Here is a 19,121-nt window from a genome sequence, read left to right as displayed (position 1 = left end):
GTAAAGCCTGATCAAGGACTACCCCAAGATGTCAACCGATGGAATGAGAATTTGGCAAAGCGAGATTATTGAATTGAGGTTATTTTCATGTTTGAAGTTGAGGCCTCACTTAAACAGGAGACAAAGTTCATATCCTAACCACTAAAGTCCAGAAGAGTATTGCTGTTTCTAAAAGAATGATGCATTGACAAGTTTCGCCAGGATCACTCCTGGGTGGCTTGCAGGACTGAGTGGAGCTTTCCTTCAACATTACACGTGGGTTCGAATGGAGGGCATAGGGCCGCAGCCAAGGAAGGCAGAGCTGGGTGAGTGGACTTTGCCAACCATCAAAGCCAACAGCCATTGTGCGCTCAATACTTGAACTGTGTATTCAATGGCTCCCTCCTAGAAGAATTGTGGAGATTCAACCTGAGTTATTCCTCCACAACCTGCTGCCCTGCACTCCCGCATGAGTTAGAACAGCAAAAATTAGCCTGTGGTCTCCCTGTGCCCCTCATCAAACGGTGACAACAGTTCATAGCCTGCTTTCTCTCCTAACTCTCTGTCCCAGAAGATAAGCCATTAGGCCATTGGAAAGAGGCCATCCATCATGACATCACGAGGTATAATTCCCCTTTAGAAACTCAGCGCTCTGTCTGAGGTGGAAGTGTGTCGGGCAGGACTGTCAGGAAACACAGCTGAACAAGCTTTATCTTTCTGGCGCTATCTTGTCGTCTCTGCATGTTATTGTTCCAGGGTACACATTTTTTTGTTCATTCCCGCATATGGACTGGGAAACTTTAACCTCTCAAAAAAGCAACCATGAAGATGCTTACTGACATTGACCTCAGAGACCACCTCTCAATGGAATGGAAGCCCCTGGCAACTAATTATTTTTTTTCCCCATTACCTTGGTCCTTTATTATCTTCTGGTGATAAACTTTATGTGAATATTTTTCATTGTGCTGATAACCTAGCAACCACACTTTGGGAGCCCGTTCATACTGTTTACAATAAGCCTAGTTTTCAGCTGAATCTGCTCCCACTACAGCTCTGAGATAATACTTCAAAATGAAAAGGGCCTCATTGTGGTTGTAAGAACATACAGCAGAAATAGGTTGCATAAACAAGAGCAAAATATAGGTATTGTATGTATAAAAGAACAATGAGAACAAAGCTCTCTTGATAATGTTTACACATTTGACCCTCTAAAGAGTGAGAAGAATCATGAACATTTGGAGTTCAAAGAGCCTATTGTGCACAAGAATGGGATTCCCATCTGAACAGGAGGTCACCGTGGTGACTGTTTCTGTCCACAGGCTGATCACCTGCCCGAGGCCCGGACACTGTAAGCCAAGGGCGGCTTCCTCTAGGAGTGTTTGTGGCGCTTGTTCTTTTCCCGTTGAGCAGGGGCAGGTAGAAGCATAACAGAGAACATATAAAATCGTGGCTGAATGCCCCATCTATAAAAAGAGAGATGAATGTGGAGTCTTTTACTACAGAAGATCAATGGTATTGGCATTATCAAACACATGAATTTATATCAAGCTTGAGGTGTTAGGTTTCTATTGTCAAAAGTCAAGGTCCTTGGGGGCAGTAGAAGAGAAGGAAGCTGCTGAAATTAGAGTTCTGCCTGCTGGAACTTAGGGAATGAAGAGGGGGGTATTTTAAGAGAGTGTTGGAGCCAATATGTGGCAATGAGTGAAACTACAGGCTTCATTCCCAGATAGACCAGGGTTCAAATCCCAACTCTGCTATTTAATGTGCAAAACTTTTCTGGCTTCTTCTAGTCTCAGCATCCTCCTGTATAAAATGAGGAACTTTTTAAGGCTGTTGTAATGCTTTTTAAAAAATAATGTCTGCAAGGTTCCTGCATGATAGGTTTGAATAAATAGTAGTTATTACTTAGCTGTTAACTGATGAACATGAACAAATAATATAATTTGTGATTTGATTTAGTAGCTGTACATAGTAAGCCTACAGAGTAGAGTTACATTTGGTACAACTCTCCTGAAACAATTAATTAAATAAACATTTCTAAAACCTCCACTATTGAAGAAGCCACACAGATATGCCAGGTAAAACACCGTGAGTGTTCTCATGGGATTGTATCTCATTTATTTTCATACCTACAGTTCATAACATATAGAGGACAATTAATCAATATTCATTGAATAAATGAGCCAGTGAACAAATAAATTTATAAATTAAGATACAGTTTCTGTACTAAAACAAGCATGTAGTTCAGGGGAAAGGGATACATGTACACAAATAACAGTAGGAAGAAAAACAGGGACGGGTATGACAGAGTACCCCATCTCCAGGATTCCAATCAAAAATGTTTTGAAAGCCTAATCCAGTGGAGTGATGATGCTTGTGAATCCTTCAAACATCGGTGTCTAGAAGAGATCTAAATGGGAAAAGTTGCTAAAATATCACATCTGCAAACCTTCATTGATGTCTATTAAATGTTTACATCCTAAGCCCAGGGCTAGGCAAAAGAAACACAGAGATGAATAAAGCTTAATTGAAGGTCTTGAGGAACTCAACAGTTGACTAGAGCTGATGTTGCTACAGTCTTTATAGTGTTATACTGGGTCAGACCATAAGCCTATCAGTTAGAGGTCTTCCTTTGTATTTTACCAAGTATAAAGAAATCACCTTATGTGCCAAAATGTGCTTAATGAGTGTAGTCAATAAAACAAAATTTTAGGACTACACCATATCAGAATGTTACTCAGAGAAATGCATGCTGATGGATTTATGTTTAATAACATTGAAATTATATCCTTTTGCATTTTTTTAAATCATGGTGAACATTGTATATTTAAAGGTAAGTAAAAGGAGAAATACTTATTACCTTTTGTCCCTCAGAATTGTTTGCTTGTCTTAATTATTGGTTACTACTGCAATCCATTCACCGTGATTCAGAACTCATCTATTTAGCATCTTCCTTTCAGTTATTTCTTTGGATTTTCAGCACCGTCAGCCACACGTTTATACTAAAGGGGAGCAGAAGAGAAACTCAAATCAGTAATGGTTTATATCTATTAACTGTTTTCTTCAAAGGTTATATACTGGGTGAAAAAATGAAATTGCTAACTAATTAGACTGTATTTTGACAAATCAGAATTTGACCTTCCTTGGCCATTTGGGGATCTACCTAGTCCCATTGTAGGCCACGTGACTCCACACTCACCTCCAATTGTCACCACAAACCTCAGCTGATCAATGCATCGCAGCCTCCCTGAACTCAGTTATCATTTTAGGGATTGTCACATGATATAATTAAAGGCAATGAAATGCAATGAAACTCTGCTAGATTTTCTGGGAAAGAGATCCCAGACCTTTCATAGTGGGTGTGGATCTAAGAAGATGCAGCAGAAGATTCCACTGTTGCCATTTTGCAATTTAGTTAAGACTGCAGTAATATAGCTGAACTCAGGGCTGAAGTTTCTGTGGTATCATTCCAGTCCTGAATACAGGCATACTGAAGCCATCCCCTAATCCTAAAAATTGTAGTAATATAAGCTAATAACACTTTCTCTATGCCTAAGTCATTTTAGCTGGGGGTTTGTGTCACTTTCCATCAAGAGTCCCCACATATACTAATTTTGCAGGATAGTTCCAATATTGAGTAAGTTTCTTTTTTCAGTTAAGACAATTAGCTAATTATTAGTTAACTGTAAAACTCAGTGTGCCTTAATTTTTATACTACTGTAAGATTTTTTATATAAATAAATTTGCAACAAAAGAGTCCCTCTTTTTGTATAATTTTGTTGTCTTTTTGTTTCTTTATCTGTGGATATCAGAGATAATTCCTACATACTTATTTTTCATAAATGTGAGTTATCAAAAAAGTAAGAACATCAAGAAGACAAAAACACCAGATAAGAACTCCCTAATTTAATAAGCTCTCCAGGAGTTTAAAAATAAAAAAATAAAAAAACCCAAACTCCCTGAATTTCCCCCATCAAACAATTAATCAAATTACATCTGAGTGTATATCATGTTTTTCCTGCTAAGAAGGGGCATAATTCCTCCTATAAGACCAGTCCCTTTGCCATTGCTTTGATTTTCATCCTTTCTTTCCTTCTGCAAAAAGTTACAGAATCAACTTTCCCTTTTCCTCAGCCTCTTGCTCTCAATTTTGCCCCATCTTTACAAGAAAGAAAGAAAGAAAGAAAGAAAGAAAGAAAGAAAGAAAGGAAGGAAGGAAGGAAGGAAGGAAAGAAGGAAGGAAGGAAGGAAGGAAGAAAGAGGGAAAGGAAAATTTAAAAATCATCTATAGCCATCAATCAATCAAACCTCTCCCTCAGCTCCATTCTTTTCTTCATAGTCAAACTTACCCTGACCATCCTTCTCTTCTTCACATTCAAACTTCTCAAAAGAATTATCTACAGTTAGCATCTTCATTTCTTGAGTTTTTCACTCACTGCTTTACCCACTGCAAGCTGACTTTTGATCCTTTCCTTTCACCAAACTTCCTTTGCTAAGGTCATTAATGACCACAAGGTCAAGAAATCTTTTTTTCTTGGTCATTTTTTTAGTTCTAATCTTACTTGTCTTTTTGGCAGTATTAACTTTTGGACACTCCTTCCTTCTGAAATACTCTGTACCCTTAATTTCCATGACATCACACATGCTTGGCTTTTCTCTAACATATTTGAGCACTTCTCTATTTTCCTTTGCAGGCTAAACTGTCTTTACACAGACACCAAGTGTCCTTGGAAAACTCAGGCAAGCCTATTGCCTCAGTTACCACACACATGCAGATGAGTCCAAATGTCTATTTCTATCCTTCTCGCCTTCTCAGAAATCCAGCCGTACCTTGACAGTGCGCCTTGAATATCTCAACTTGACCAAAATCCAGCTCACCCCCTTTACCACTCTTCCAGAGAAACCTGCTTCTCCTCAGTGTTCCCTATCTCAGTGAACATCACAACCATCATCTTTGGTAATTTTATCTACCACAAACCCCTTATTCAACTGTCCAATTGTTCTCTTAGTTACTAAGAGAGATATGTTGGAGTTTCCAATTATACTTGTGGATTTTTCTGTTCCTCCTTTCATTTCTATCAGTTTTTGTTTCACATATTTTGCAGCTCTATTATTGGGTGCATACTCATTTAAGATTGTTGTATCTTCTTGAGGGACTGACTCTTTTATCATTATATAATATCCCAGGTAATTTTCTTGGCTCTGAATTCTACTTTATCTGATGTTAATGCATCATGCCTGTTTTTTTTTTTTTAAACTAATATTTTCATGGTATATCTTTTTCCATCTTTCTATTTTCAACCTTTCTATATTGAAGTAAATTTCTTGCAGGCAGTGTATAGCTGCTGCTGCTGTTGTTGTTGTTGTTATTGTTGTTTTAACACACTCTGCCAATCTTTGCCTTTTACTTTGGGGTATTTAGACAATTTACATGTAATGTAATTTTTCTTAGGTTAGGGTTTATGTCTGCTATTTTTTGTTGCTGTTCTGTATTTTCTCTGTTCTTTGTTTCTCTGTTTTGTTCTCTGCCTTCCTGTGAATTACTGGAATATATTTTAGAATTCTGTTTTGATTTATTTATAGTGTTTCTGAGTATAGCTCTTTGTTTAAATTCTTTTAGTGGTTGCTCTAGGTATTTCATTTTACACAATTTATCACAGTCTACTAGAATCAATATTTACTTGTTTGGGTGAAATATAGAAACCTTACCTTCTTTTAAGTCCCCTTGTATTTCCTCATTTATAATATCAATCAATTTTGGTCATCAAAGTTCAGCAATAGGGTCATACTGTGACAAAGAATTACGTATTAGATAAGCAAATTGCTGGACATTCTGTCATTCTTGCCCCTTTCCAGTGGGTAGAAAGTGAAAAACAGTGACTGTGGCTGGCCAGGAAAACCTGACATCATGGGATCTTAAGTACTCAGTGGAGGTGATCCCAACCTGCTCAAAGGAGACACTATGCTTGCCCGAGTTCATTACATAAATCTACTTTTCCACTTTGGAAATGGAAATAATTTGTTAGACCAGGGAGTATATTATGAGAGTTCATGAAAACAAATAGTATCTTGGGTTCCCTGGAGCTTCAAGTACTTGAGATGTTTCTACCTTTTATTATTTACCTACAAAAAGCAAAGCTGATAGAGTTTGTATAGGATCAAGGAATACCATATTAAGAAAGAAAATAAAAACAGGAAAGGAAAGAAAGAAGGAAGAGAAGTAGGGAAGAGAAAGGATGGAAGTGAAAGTGAAAAAAAAGTTTTCTGAAATTTATCCAAGGTTCTAAAAACTTTGGCTGGATCTTACAAAACTGATCTAAATGAGGGACCTTTTCCTTTCTCTCATTTGTTTGACTAGCTAGTGGCCTGCTGAGGACTTAAGAAAGATCATATTCTAAAGGACTCTTGACAAGGAATCTTCTCAGAAATGTGTAAATCAGGTCCCTGCAACAATCCAGACGGTCTCTCTTTCCCGCTTCCCATTAATGACATTTCTTTAGGTCAATGCAGAAGACCTAAATGTCTGAAGGAGATGGAAAAAATAAATGATCTCAATCCTTTAATCTATTCCCAGTAGCTCACTATCATTATCTACAATCAGTTCTATATATAATTAGAGGGTTTATTTTTGCATTACAAAAACTATCCCTAATTATATGTTATTTGCAAATTGCTGCAGATCTACATTCATCTTTATGATAAAAAGAGGGTCTTGCTCCTTTCTGTATTAATATCATTTCTACACTCTCTCCTACCCCAAATCTCCTGATTTATTGACAGATCAAGTCCAAAATGTTTTTTGAAAGCATTGACTTGTCTTTCCTGCGTCCATCCAGCGTGTTCTGTGTCAAACCACCCATTCATCACTTACTTGTCCTCTGGCAAAAGCAGAGGAGATAAATCATGAAGGTAAAAAGAAGCAGAAACTAGAGCAGGCTTTTATACAAATGCTGTATTTTCTACCTGGGGTTCAGACATAGCCGCTTCCTTTAAGGACTTTTTTGCTCCTTTGTTTAAAAATGTCTAGTAAGGTTGCAGTGAGGGGCATCCTTGTAAGATGGACCCCCTTATAGGGAAAAAGAGATTCTTTCACACCAAATGAATAGGGCAAGGCTATACTGTGACAGCACGGGGACAGGATCATGGAAAAGAAATTGATTGTTTCTTTAGGCTTTTAGTACACTTAGGAATTCAGGGACCTACAAAGTGAAAGAACATTTCTTTGAAGAAGAACAAACATTTCAGAAAGCCAGGGAATATGCAATCGGAGCAAATGATTCCATAATCTTCAAAATTCATTTCAATTATTGACTAAATTATTGCCAGAAATTTGTTCTATCAGCTATATAGAAGTCCCTTATTTTTTTTTTTATCTCCCAACATGTGAATTAACAGTCCTGCCAGCACTAACAGACTATGTTCACTGATAAATAAATGGAAATTCAGGGAATAAAAATATCTTCCTGTGATTATACAAGGATTGTGAACACCAAGAATTAGTAAGTTCCAAGCATTTGCAAATATTAAGAGAACCAGTTGCACTTTCAAGGTTGAGGTCAAGTTGAGGTACTGAGTAGGAGTTGTGCAAAAAGACTACAATTTAAATCTCCATTCTGAATGTTTATTTTTGTCGGGACTAGATGACTTAGCAGCAATAAAAGCGGTTTTCTTCATATTGGTATCCATCATGTAACATTTATCTGCAAAACATTCTTTTTTAAAAAAAAAATCTTTTAGATTAGATGTAGATTATAGAGTCTATTGTCTCTAGGTCATTTCTTCCATTTCAGTAATTTTTAAAATCCAGCATAGTTGAAAATATTATGAAGAAACATCATAGTATGCCATTAAATAACTTAGTGAAGTAGTCAATATTCAATGTTATTATCAAAAATATTTATTGAGAGCTTCTCTGCATTTTTATCCTCTGTGTTAAGAAATCTGGCACTCCTTAAAGAACCCAGTATGGGTTCAGTTACTTTTCTTCGGTCTCTTCTAATCTTCTGCTTTCATCTGCCACTCATATTTGATGTTCTTCAGGATTCAGTATTTGACTTACATGCATGACCTCTACCCGGGCAATCTCATCCCCTTTGCAACTATTAATTATTCTCAACAAATAAAACAGCAAAGTGAGGGCTAGAATAGCATAATTGTTAAGAATGCATATTCTGGCCATGAACTTAGGCTGCCTACGTTCAAATCTTTTTTTGTTTTTTTTTATGACAGAGTCTCACTCTGTCGCCTGGACTAGAGTGTAGTGGCATCATCATAGCTCACTGTAACCTCAAACTCCTGAGCTCAAGAGATCCTCCTGCCTCAGCCTCCCCGGTAGCTGGGACTACAGGCTAATTTTTTCTATCTTTAGTAGAGACGGGGTCTTGCTCTTGCTCAGGCTGGTCTTGTGCCCTTGAGCTCAAGTGATCTCCTGCCTCGACCTCCCAGAGTACTAGGATTACAGGCATGAGCCACTGCACCCTGCCCCTAAGTTCAAATTTCATATCTGTCACTCACAAACCTCTTCATGGTTAAGTGTTATAATCTTTAGAATGCAGAGAATAATTATGCCTACTTGATAGAGGTGAAAAGTGCATATGTGTTAATACAGTAAAATGCTTAGAACAGTTTGCCACATTGTAAATGGTCAATATTGGTTATTATTATCTTCATGTCAGTGATTCCCAAATCTATATCTCCAACTTCTCACCAAAGCTCTAGATCTAAACAAATTTCCTGATAATTCTCCTCAACCTTCACTAGTTTTACCTGGGGTCCCATTTTTCATGAATTGGGATATCTAGAGATGACACTCAGGAATCTGCATTTTAACATTTTAGGTATTCTGATACAGACCAAAAATTGTAACCACTTTTGTAGGTTTATGTTTCTTGCGTGAGTCATCTCAACTGGGCTGACCTTCAAGCACCTAGGGCTGAACTTGTCCCAAACTTGTTCTATCATGTCCCCCTTAAAAGACATCTCTTCTTAGTCATCAGCATCATTTTCTGCCCAACACTCAGCAAGACATCCTGGAGTTATCTCTGACTGCTGACACTCTCAATCTCCCATTTTATTTCCATAATTTCCATAGTTCCTAAATACATCCTTCCTCTTTCCAATCCTATTGCCATTAACTTCATTCATTCATTCAACAATTATTTACTGAGCACCTACTATGTGGTAGGCAAGGGATATAGCCATGTGCATATTGAGATTTCAATGTAGCTCAGGCCCTTATTATCATTTATCTGGATTACAATAACTGTCTACTAACTTGTTCTTTGTGTTTTTAGTCTTCAGTGCTTTTCAACAAATTCTTCACATTGTAAGCTAAAAACAAGTCTAATTATGTCAGTTTTGTGCTTTAAAGCCCGTCACTTCTGAAATACGGCTAACCCTCCTAGTGTCAGAGATGACCTTTGCCAAGATGTGCTGTCATCTCTACCTACCTCATGCCACTCTCTCCGCCTAGGACTTCTGCTTCAAGAACACTAAGATACGTGTCAATCCCTCTCTCACATCAAACATACATATATTCAGCTCTACTCTTTTCCAGATGTGTGTGCAGGACTTTTTGCAAGATGTAAGAGAATGGATGGGGGGCCTTGCACTCAGCCTAGCAGGGCAGGGAAGCTTCCTGCTTCCTGCCTCAGGGCTCTCCTGGGCAGGCACCCTTTCTCCCCACTTTGCCCTCCCACTGCCCCCCTGCACCTCAGCTCCCTCTTTCTTAGTTTACCTTATTCATTCTCAAGATTCATCCTTCCCAGCCAACCCCTACATCCTCTTGCCTTAGGCTGGCCTAAGTAACTTTCCTCTGGTATCTCAAAGAATCCTAAGCATTGTGTTCACTGTGTTGTGCCAACATTATCTATTTATTTGCCTGCCTTTCTGGACAGACCAAAAACTCCTCGAGAGCAAAAATCTTTATCATCCTTGAATTCTGGGTAGCACAAAGCTGGGCAATGGCAGGAATGGAGGCACCCTTCCCACTTGACCCTCTCCCCTTCTCTTCCCACCCCCTGGTTTCCTCATTCTTTATGAGAACACATCCAGGCTCTGTCCAAAATCCACCCCTGCTTGCCCTGCAAACAGTCACCTCTTGGCCATTCCTTGCACCTAGGAGTGTGCATTCCAGAGGTGCTATCCACCCCTGGAAGATAGACCTGGGAGAGGCTGCACCAACCCAGAAGGAGGCTTAGGTCATTTGGGCACTGAATTCCAGGTCCCACATAATAGGAGCATGGTTGGGTGGGGTGCAGCGGGGGTGGGGGGGACATGGGCTGGCATGTTCCCTTTACCTCATGGGATAGGATGAGGTGAAGGACGGAGTCTCTAGAGGACAAGACCTAGAAGAGCGACCCTGTTATTTGGATCTAAAGGCAGGACTGATCCTGAGCTGAATGCAGAACAAAGCCTGGCACACAATAGGTACTCAGTACAAGTAGTCACAATAGAACTGCAAATAATCAACTGGCTCATCATTTCCCAACCTGTCATCCCCAATGTCATGACAAACTCCTGTGTTGCCATCAACTGTGAGATGGGTGGCAAGACAATTTGGGAATTCTTTTTTTATCAACTAATTTCCACAAATTCAGAGTTGTCACTCTCATTATGTCACTCTGACTTGTAATCCAAGGTGTTTTAAGATAGAAGAGGAAGTGATAGCGTTAGGGTTAATTGCTGCTAGGGGGTTGGTGTGGCCCACACAGCCTTGTCATACAACTCAGGAGCAGGTTTTACTGTTAATAGTTGTGACAACTATAAATTATACTCCCATTTTCCACAATTTTGGGGAGATGTGGTACTTAACCAAAAGTTTGGTTTTCACATTAACTGTACTCCCTAAAAAGTAAAAACACTTAAAAATGATGGTGGTTTAAAGTTTTAAACACTCTGAAGAGAAAAGAATTGCTCTTGATTGGAGAAACACATAGTGAAATGATATGGACTTTGAAGTTGCAGGTGTAGATTCCAGTTCTAATTCTGCCACTTGTAAGTTGTGTTTTTCTTGAAAAGATAATTTCAGATTTCTGAGATTTTTCTTTCCATTAAAAAAAAGAAAAGCTAAAAATACCCACCTCACAGGTTGGTGATGAGGCATAAATGACAGAATAGCTGGAAATTCCTAGGTTGTGTCTGACATGGGCCCTGACTAGTGTGTGAGGGATGACATGTGATAGACTTTTATTTTCATCTGATATTTAGGTAATAAGACATGAGATGAGGAAGCCATCAAAGAAGGCCACAGACAGACTAGAGTAGAAAAATAGAAAGATGACCTGCAACAGAACCAAAGTTGGGTTAGAGACATTCTTTTGATCATTCTTGGTACATAAAACAAAACAACAAAACCCACAACAGCAACAACAAAAACAACAACTTCATTTTTCAGAATTCTTCAGTGAATCAGAGAACGGGCAGAGAGAGCCCTTATCTGTACCGAGGTGAAGGGGACAGGCAGATGCAGAAAGAGCACCTCTCAGGGGCACAACCACCGCAGGCACATCCAAGTTGGGCATCCTTGGGGCAGGTAAGCAGGTGCAAAGGAGCTCCGTGGTCAGCTGTGTCCTAGATCAAGGTCAACCTGGCAGAAAGGGGAACCAAGTCTGCAAATAAGAGCTGAGATTCCCTTTCCAGGTCAAAAGGAGTCATTTAATACTAAAGCCTATGAGTAAAGGTGGGACTGAAGGGTCTCCTGGGACCCTGAGGAGACAGAGGAGCCCAGGAATGAGGCAAAAGAGGGCAGCTGGTAGCTGGTGTGCAAACACACTGATGTGTACCGGTTTGCTGAATCATTTATCCTTGACTTAGCAGTTGCTAAACTCAGCCTACTTTGTCTTACATGGAGCTACTTTTTCTAAATTCATTTTTTTGCTATTCTTTCAGAAGCTTTTGGACATAGATAAATAAAAACACCAGTTATCATTGCAGATACTTCCGTTCTGCCCTTACTCAAGCAGGTTAATGTACCCTTTATGAACGAGTGCCCAAATGGAAACTATTTTGAATCTGGCAAATATATATTAGGCTGGAAGAGCAGTTAAAAGGTCATCTTGTCCACTGCTCTGGAAACGTCTTTTAGCCATGGGTAAACACAGCTTATGCAGAGCTATAGTGTATAAAACAGACCCAGGGGAGCTGTCTGGGAGCAGGGGACTTGGAGCCCTGCTGGGTGGCTTCTCACACCCACCAGCACCCATTCCCTGCTCAGAGAGTAGAGTTTGAAAACTGTCAGTGGAATCCAGCCACTAACCATTTATTCCCTTCTTTAATATCCATGTCACATATGTACCCACCTACAGGGAATGAACCCCCCTTCTCTGAAGCACAGCATTCTGTCTTTGGGAAGTTCTTCCTTTTCCTGTACCACCAAGCTTTGTATTTACGCAATGTTTACTCATCAGTACTCTTTGGTACCACAGTAAGAAATTTTATCCCAAGATGCTATGATTTAAATCAAAGGATTTTTACTAAACTCCTAACCTACATCATTGGTGTGTATCTATACCTCATTCCTTATTGCAAACATCATACTGAAAACAGACAAAAGAATATTATTTTTGGAAAAGGGAAAATCTTCCAGGAAGCGATCTCAGTAAGATTTGGGAAATAAATATCATACAAATTAATCCCATGTATACATAAACAAAAGCTTAGTCCCTAAATTGGAATATCTAATCAATGTTGGAATGTAAAAATAAGAACAAGTGACTAGTAAAATCATTTTATTAATAAAATTTTCTTGACTAAAGGAAAACAATCAAGAACAATTCAGGTAAAAAAAAAAAAAAAGCATGTTGAAGGCACATTCATATAGAAGAAGTAATGCATAGTTGACCTACAAAGAAATAGTGTAAACAGCAGGCATCAAATTTACTGTATCATTCTGAACAATATACATTATTTACTCTCAAAAAAAGGTAATTAATTAAAGTGAACAGTGAAATTGTCCTTTGAATGTCATGACTTATCTGTGGCACAGATTCTGTCTTCAGAATCTGTCAGTATATAATTTATGATCGTAAACAACTATGTCAGGTTGGCATCAGGCTACAGTGAGCTTGATTGTCATAAGCAAATGGACTTCCTGGTTGTTGCTGATAAGTTCATTAAGAAGCGTGAATGTAGCCATGCAAAAAGTTAATGTGATTTTAAACTATATAGAGAAATACAGCTCTGGACGGTAAAGTGTAGGTTTGCTTTTTAAGACAAAGGACTGGAATCCCAATCGTCCTTGCATGGATGAAATAAAATGGTGTATGTTCTAAGATGACTGGACAGAATGAAAACCAGATTATACTAGGAACAAAGAAAATGGGAATATCCAATCTGGAGAAGAGATGACTCATAAGAGATTTGATAGTCATTCCAGGGTCTGGAAGTCTATCATAGGAATAACAGAAACATAGACCTTGTCTCCACACGTAGAAATGTCCGGTAGTAATTAGTTTCAATTTAATAGTGAGTATGTGTGGCATTTCTTTTTCCATTCTTGAGAACTAAAATGGACAGTTACAGAAGAATTCAGACTCCTGTAGGGGGAGTGTTCAAAGGCCAGGGATCCACATGATAGAGATATTTTAGTTAAATGTTTTTCAAACTATAGTTCAAGACCTATCTGAGAATCGTAAAATGAAACCGATTTAGTGGATCATTACATTTTTCTTTCCTTTAAAGAGAACAAAATAGGAAATAGCATTCTGAGCCCGCAGGAAAGGCACATATTATTTTATTATTATTTCATGACACTTTCGTTATACACACACACAAACACACACACACAAATAACGTGCTAAGTCTCAGTACAAAATGAATTTCTTCTTGTGAATTGCAGTGAAAAAAGTGTGAAAGTCACTGTTTGAGTCATCATCTTCATCATTCCCAGGAGAGTCTCATGAGCCAGACACACCTCAGCTGGCATTTCAGTCCCAAAACTTTTAATATTTAACCCCTCTGTGGTTAAGCTTCCCCATTTAAAGCATGGAGAAAATAATCACAGTTGCTTCTGAAATGTACATATATATATATATATTACATTTTAAAAAGATATGTCTAAATACTTAACATATGTTAAAGATTACATAAGTCATCATTTCTGCCCTTTAGTTCTTCAAAATTATTTTAAAGAAAATCAGTTTTCTTTTTTAACCTCATTTCTTGTTTTTTGTTTTTTCATGCATTGACACTGACATGTATAGATACAAGCAGTCCTGTAAGATAAATCAGTAGGACAACATCCTTGGGAACAGGTTGGGGGGGAGCGGGGAAGGGTAACAGAGCATGTGCTCAGATCCTTGATACAATGACATGATTCATTCCCAGACCCCCAGATGTAGCTCCATTGCATTCTGCAATGGCTTTGGAGGGAAAGGAAGCCTTTCCATTTTTCTTCAATGGCTCTTTTGCAACTGTTCACTTTGGCTGTTGGTGTCTCCCCAGCTGGGACTGGACATTCATGTTATTAGAGAACTGAACGTCTCAGCCCCTCGTGTGTGAGCCCCATTGTCCGACATGGGCTGCTGTGTAGGGTGCTGTGCCATTGGGCTTTATTACTGTTTGGGTAACAGGAAGAAACCTGGTACTTTTGTACTGTTCAAACACTCATCCTATTCATGGCCACTGTTTATACCAGAGGAAAATGTTCTCACAGAGAGACCAATAATTTAGAAAATATTTGAACGGGAGGTTGAATAGTTTCTATTGGTGTCTTTATTAGTGATCTCTATTTCTGAATACAATGCGTTTCTGTTATCAAGTGTTCTTCTCTACTGCAGATTTGGTTTATTGCAAGCCAAATCTTGTTCCCTGTATACAGAATAAAATCTCTATTACCACAAAATAAAAAGCCTATAATATATGTAATTCATATTGCCGACTTCTGGGATAATAGGATGAGCTATATTAATAATAATAATACAGATAAGTAGATAGATATAGATATATAAAAATACAGCTCTCATTTTAGAAGATGAACAAACTAAATGAAAAGAACCATTAGATGCAATTACAGATATTTTAGAAAGTGCTAAATTTCATTATCATTAAACATATAAAAGTTTTCCAAATTAGAATAGTGAATTGAGCAGATGCAAGAGAGATTTAGACTGAGAGGAATATCTGCATGTCTGAAGGTTTGTGGGCTGCCAAGATCTCTCTCCACTTTTGGTCAGAGTAAACCAGTACTACTGACAAAGACACAATTCTTTGAATTGATATTTATAGCATACAGTAGGTTAAGGTTCTCAAAGTTGAGTGTGTAGTAAACTGAATTAACATCATTCCAGTCCCCATTGTCCTAGACTGTGTGTGGATGTTTCCTGTCCAAAGCTTCAACAGCATAGCAGTGTCTGGTTGCCGGGTCATCTTCTCACACAGGCATCTGCTGAAACAACCTTGGTCCTACTGGCCTTTCATTATTGTTCCATGCGATTGATGCTGGGTTATCCCATGTTCCCAAAGGCAAAGCCACACAGCATTCAGCTCTCTCTCAGATATGACCATGGCCCTCTGGAGGCACAGAGGTCATTTGGCTGCTCCTGAGTCCTGCTGAGCCATTGGAAACTCCCTGAGGCTGTCCAAGGTCAGCCGAGCTGGCTGCCAATCCCACATGCAGAGAAGATCTCCGTCCTGAGTCACTTTGGGACATGGAAAGACTATAAGCCTCCCTAAGGACTGATCCACTTCGTGTTCTCAGATTCTGCTGCCCCATCCAGCTGGATCCGGGATGCCTGGAGGTCTAGGGCCTTCTTTCCCTAATCACACTATGCAGTTGTATCTTCTTGTCTTGGTCCTTCCCTGGGGCTACACCAAGGAAGACAACTCAGGTCCCTCTCTTCTCAGAACCCACAAACCTATCTGGGAGCTGTTTGTCATTCCTCCCCGGGATTTGGCCTTTGACAGGGAACAGGGCATAGGACTCATCTTTCTTAGGGGTGCACAATGTCTCTGCTTTATGGCTCTCTCTTCTCTCTTTCAGCCAAACTCTTTCACCAGAATCCTGAGGATTGAAAAAGCTTTGTTCTTATGCACTAAATATTCTCCTAGATCTATTATCTAGTTTTTGACACCCAAAAGCCAAGAATTGACTGTTTTGCTCTCTGCTTTCTACCATGTCATCAATTTTTGGAGAAAGATCTAACTGATAGAAGAGATAAGGTCAAGGTTACAGAAAACAGGGAGAAAAAAACAAGGGTCTCTCTTGAAAATTTTTTCCACAATAGATTTGTTTTTATTAGTTTTAACCACCATTATTTGAGGAGCCAGAGGGTACTCGGAGTTATGAGAATGAGGTATGAATTTCACTGGTCTTGCTCTTGTTCTTCAATTAGAAGAATACCCGGGCATAGTGAGAAACTCTGATTATTAGACCAGATAGAGGTACTTTAAAAATATCACCTTGGGTTAGTAGCCCATGTAGTTCTTTTTTTTCACATCTAACAGGGGTAGCCTGTTAGATCATATTATAATTTCTTTCCATGATCTCAAAAAAATTAAGGCATTGTTCCTAACTTTATTCATAATGTATCACTAAACTCATTCATGAATTTACTATTTTCTCTTGAAGTCTGCTTATACATCTTATTTATCTGTTTTTCTACGTTAACATATAGTCAGCTCTTTGTATCTGCGGGTTCTGCCTCTGTGGATTCAACCAATTGTGGATTGAAAATAAATAAGTAAATAAATAAATACTAATACAACAATAGAAAATAATACAAATAAAACAATCAAGTATAATAACAGCTATTTGCATAGCATTTACGTGGTCTTGGGTATCATAAGTAATCTAGAGATAATTTAAAGTATACGTGATGATGTGCGTAGGTTATATGCAAATACTACCCTGTTTTATTTTAGTAAATGTGCTGCCAAAGCAAGCACAGTGCTATGCGTTTTATATCAGGGACGTGAGCATTCGTGGATTTGGGTATCTTTTGGGAGAGGTGACTGGAACCAATCCCTTGAGGACTCTGACGGACAACTCTATTTCAAATTCTTGTTATATAAAGTAGGATTTCTTTTCAATTTTAATAAAACCATGAATTTCAAGTTTTGAGTAGGAAGGAATTTGGGAGATAAGCCCACAATTATCATATCTGTAGAAACCAGTCATCTCCTTGGCCACTTTTGTCATATGGCTATTTTAAAGCTCTGTAATGTCTTTCTTGAGGTACAGAGATAAGAATTCCACATAGCAAAATTCTAGGTATGGATACAGTATAATTTTATAATAAGTAGGCTTCTTAGAATCCTTTCTAATGAAGCCAGTATGGCTATATCATTTTGTTTCCAGAAGGGTATAGGACTACATGCACAGACAGGTTGTGCTGATTCTTAAATGCCTTCCTGGACATGGCCTCAGTCTATCTGTTATGAACTACTTGGGCAATTGCTGTGAGAGTCTTGGCCTGGGACTTTGAAATATACCTATGGTTTTCCTGTTCACGTACACAACTCTGAGATCAGGTGAGGAATCACAGAAGAAACGTGATGGGATCTGAAGTCAGTGGACAGGGTTCTAATAATGGTTCCATCCTCACCAACTGTGTGATCTGGGAAATTATTTCACTTCTCTAAGTTTTAATTTTCTCAGGTATAAAAAGCAATTAATAATTCTTAGTTGTCAGATTTAGAGATAAACAATTCCTCTGTGCTGAGTAAAATATAAATATTAATGGTTATTTGTCCATCTTGAAGGCATTGACTCTCTTTGGGGTAGCCGAGGAAGAGCAATCCACTCATCCTGCTTTAAGTGAGGAGTGTCTTTCAACTCAGGGGAAATCAAATGGCAGTTGCAGTTAATGACGTATACTACAGGTTGCAGAGCTGTGGCCTCAACTGCAGAGGTCAGACTGAGTAGTCTGGAAGACTTCTAAGAGAGCCCAGGTATAGCTCCTCTGACTTATGGGAGTTTCACTAATTCACTCACTCACTTGTACATCCATTAAGCATTTATTGAATACCAACTATGTACTGAGCATTGTGCTACGCATTGAGGAAAAAATCTAAATAAGTATGGTCCTTGCTTTCATAGTCTAGTCAGAGGTGAAGGGGGGAGCAGAAATCCCCTTATTCTAATTTTTATATTATAAAAATATAAGTTTCACAGTAGATGCATGTCTGAAGAACTATGGAAGCACAGAGGAGGGAACTAGAAATTTTGCCTGGGGCAGTTGGGAAAGGTTGTACAAATTACCACAGCTCTCTTGACCAAGGAAGATTGAAAACACGGTGTGTGCATGTGTGTGCATGTGTGTGTGTGTGTGTGTCTATGGGGGAGGAATATTTCATTGTATCCTAATTTGCTAAATAAAATTGGCCACATATGACCCTGTTTCTATGAAATGAAATGAGCTTCTCTGACCCCATAAATCCTTTGTGTTTTCCCTTTTCTAGAAGATATATTCATCCTTCCAACGGGCAGTATGCTCTCAGACAGGCTTCATCAAGGTGGTTAATGGATAGACTGTTATTGGACAGACATATGATATTCAGAGATATAATATGTCAATTACTACAATTCTGGTTTTTGACATGAATTACTCATTTTCTTCATAAGATCCTCTCTGGCACAGTTCAGCTTTCTCCACTAATTCTGGCAAGAATTTTAATAGCAGTGATTATCTAAAACTGGGATAGATTACCTCTGAGGCAGTCTGCCTCTTCAAAATGGTCTAAAAGGAACTAAAAAATTTCACAAAACAATGTTCTCATATAATAGAAGTGAGGAGAAAGACAAAATGGCATCCCACTTGTCTGAAAACCTAGACTTCACCTTGCGGGACTGAACAGTTAATAGTTACACAAAGGTTAAAAGACTAATGGCTTTGGGACTGGTATTTAAATATGTTTTACACCTCTCCTTCCTAACATTCTCTGAAAAGAAACCTACCAAAGCAGATTCATAGCAGTTAACTGTTTCCAGAATCCATGCGAAATAACAAAAGGCAGATTCTGAGAAGTGTGTCAGGAATCAAATAAAAACATCTAAATACATAAATATATCTTGATAAGAATTTTCATTTCATATTCAACCCTTTACATTTCATGAGGATGTAGTAAGCTGAGAATTGCATCCCGAATGCCACAAGCAAGTCTATTTTTTACGAGCATAAAAAAAGCAGACATATACAAATACT

Source organism: Eulemur rufifrons, chromosome 15, assembly GCF_041146395.1.
Source record: "Eulemur rufifrons isolate Redbay chromosome 15, OSU_ERuf_1, whole genome shotgun sequence".
Classification (NCBI taxonomy): Eukaryota; Metazoa; Chordata; class Mammalia; order Primates; family Lemuridae; genus Eulemur; species Eulemur rufifrons.
Note: the sequence above shows the minus strand (reverse complement) of the source record.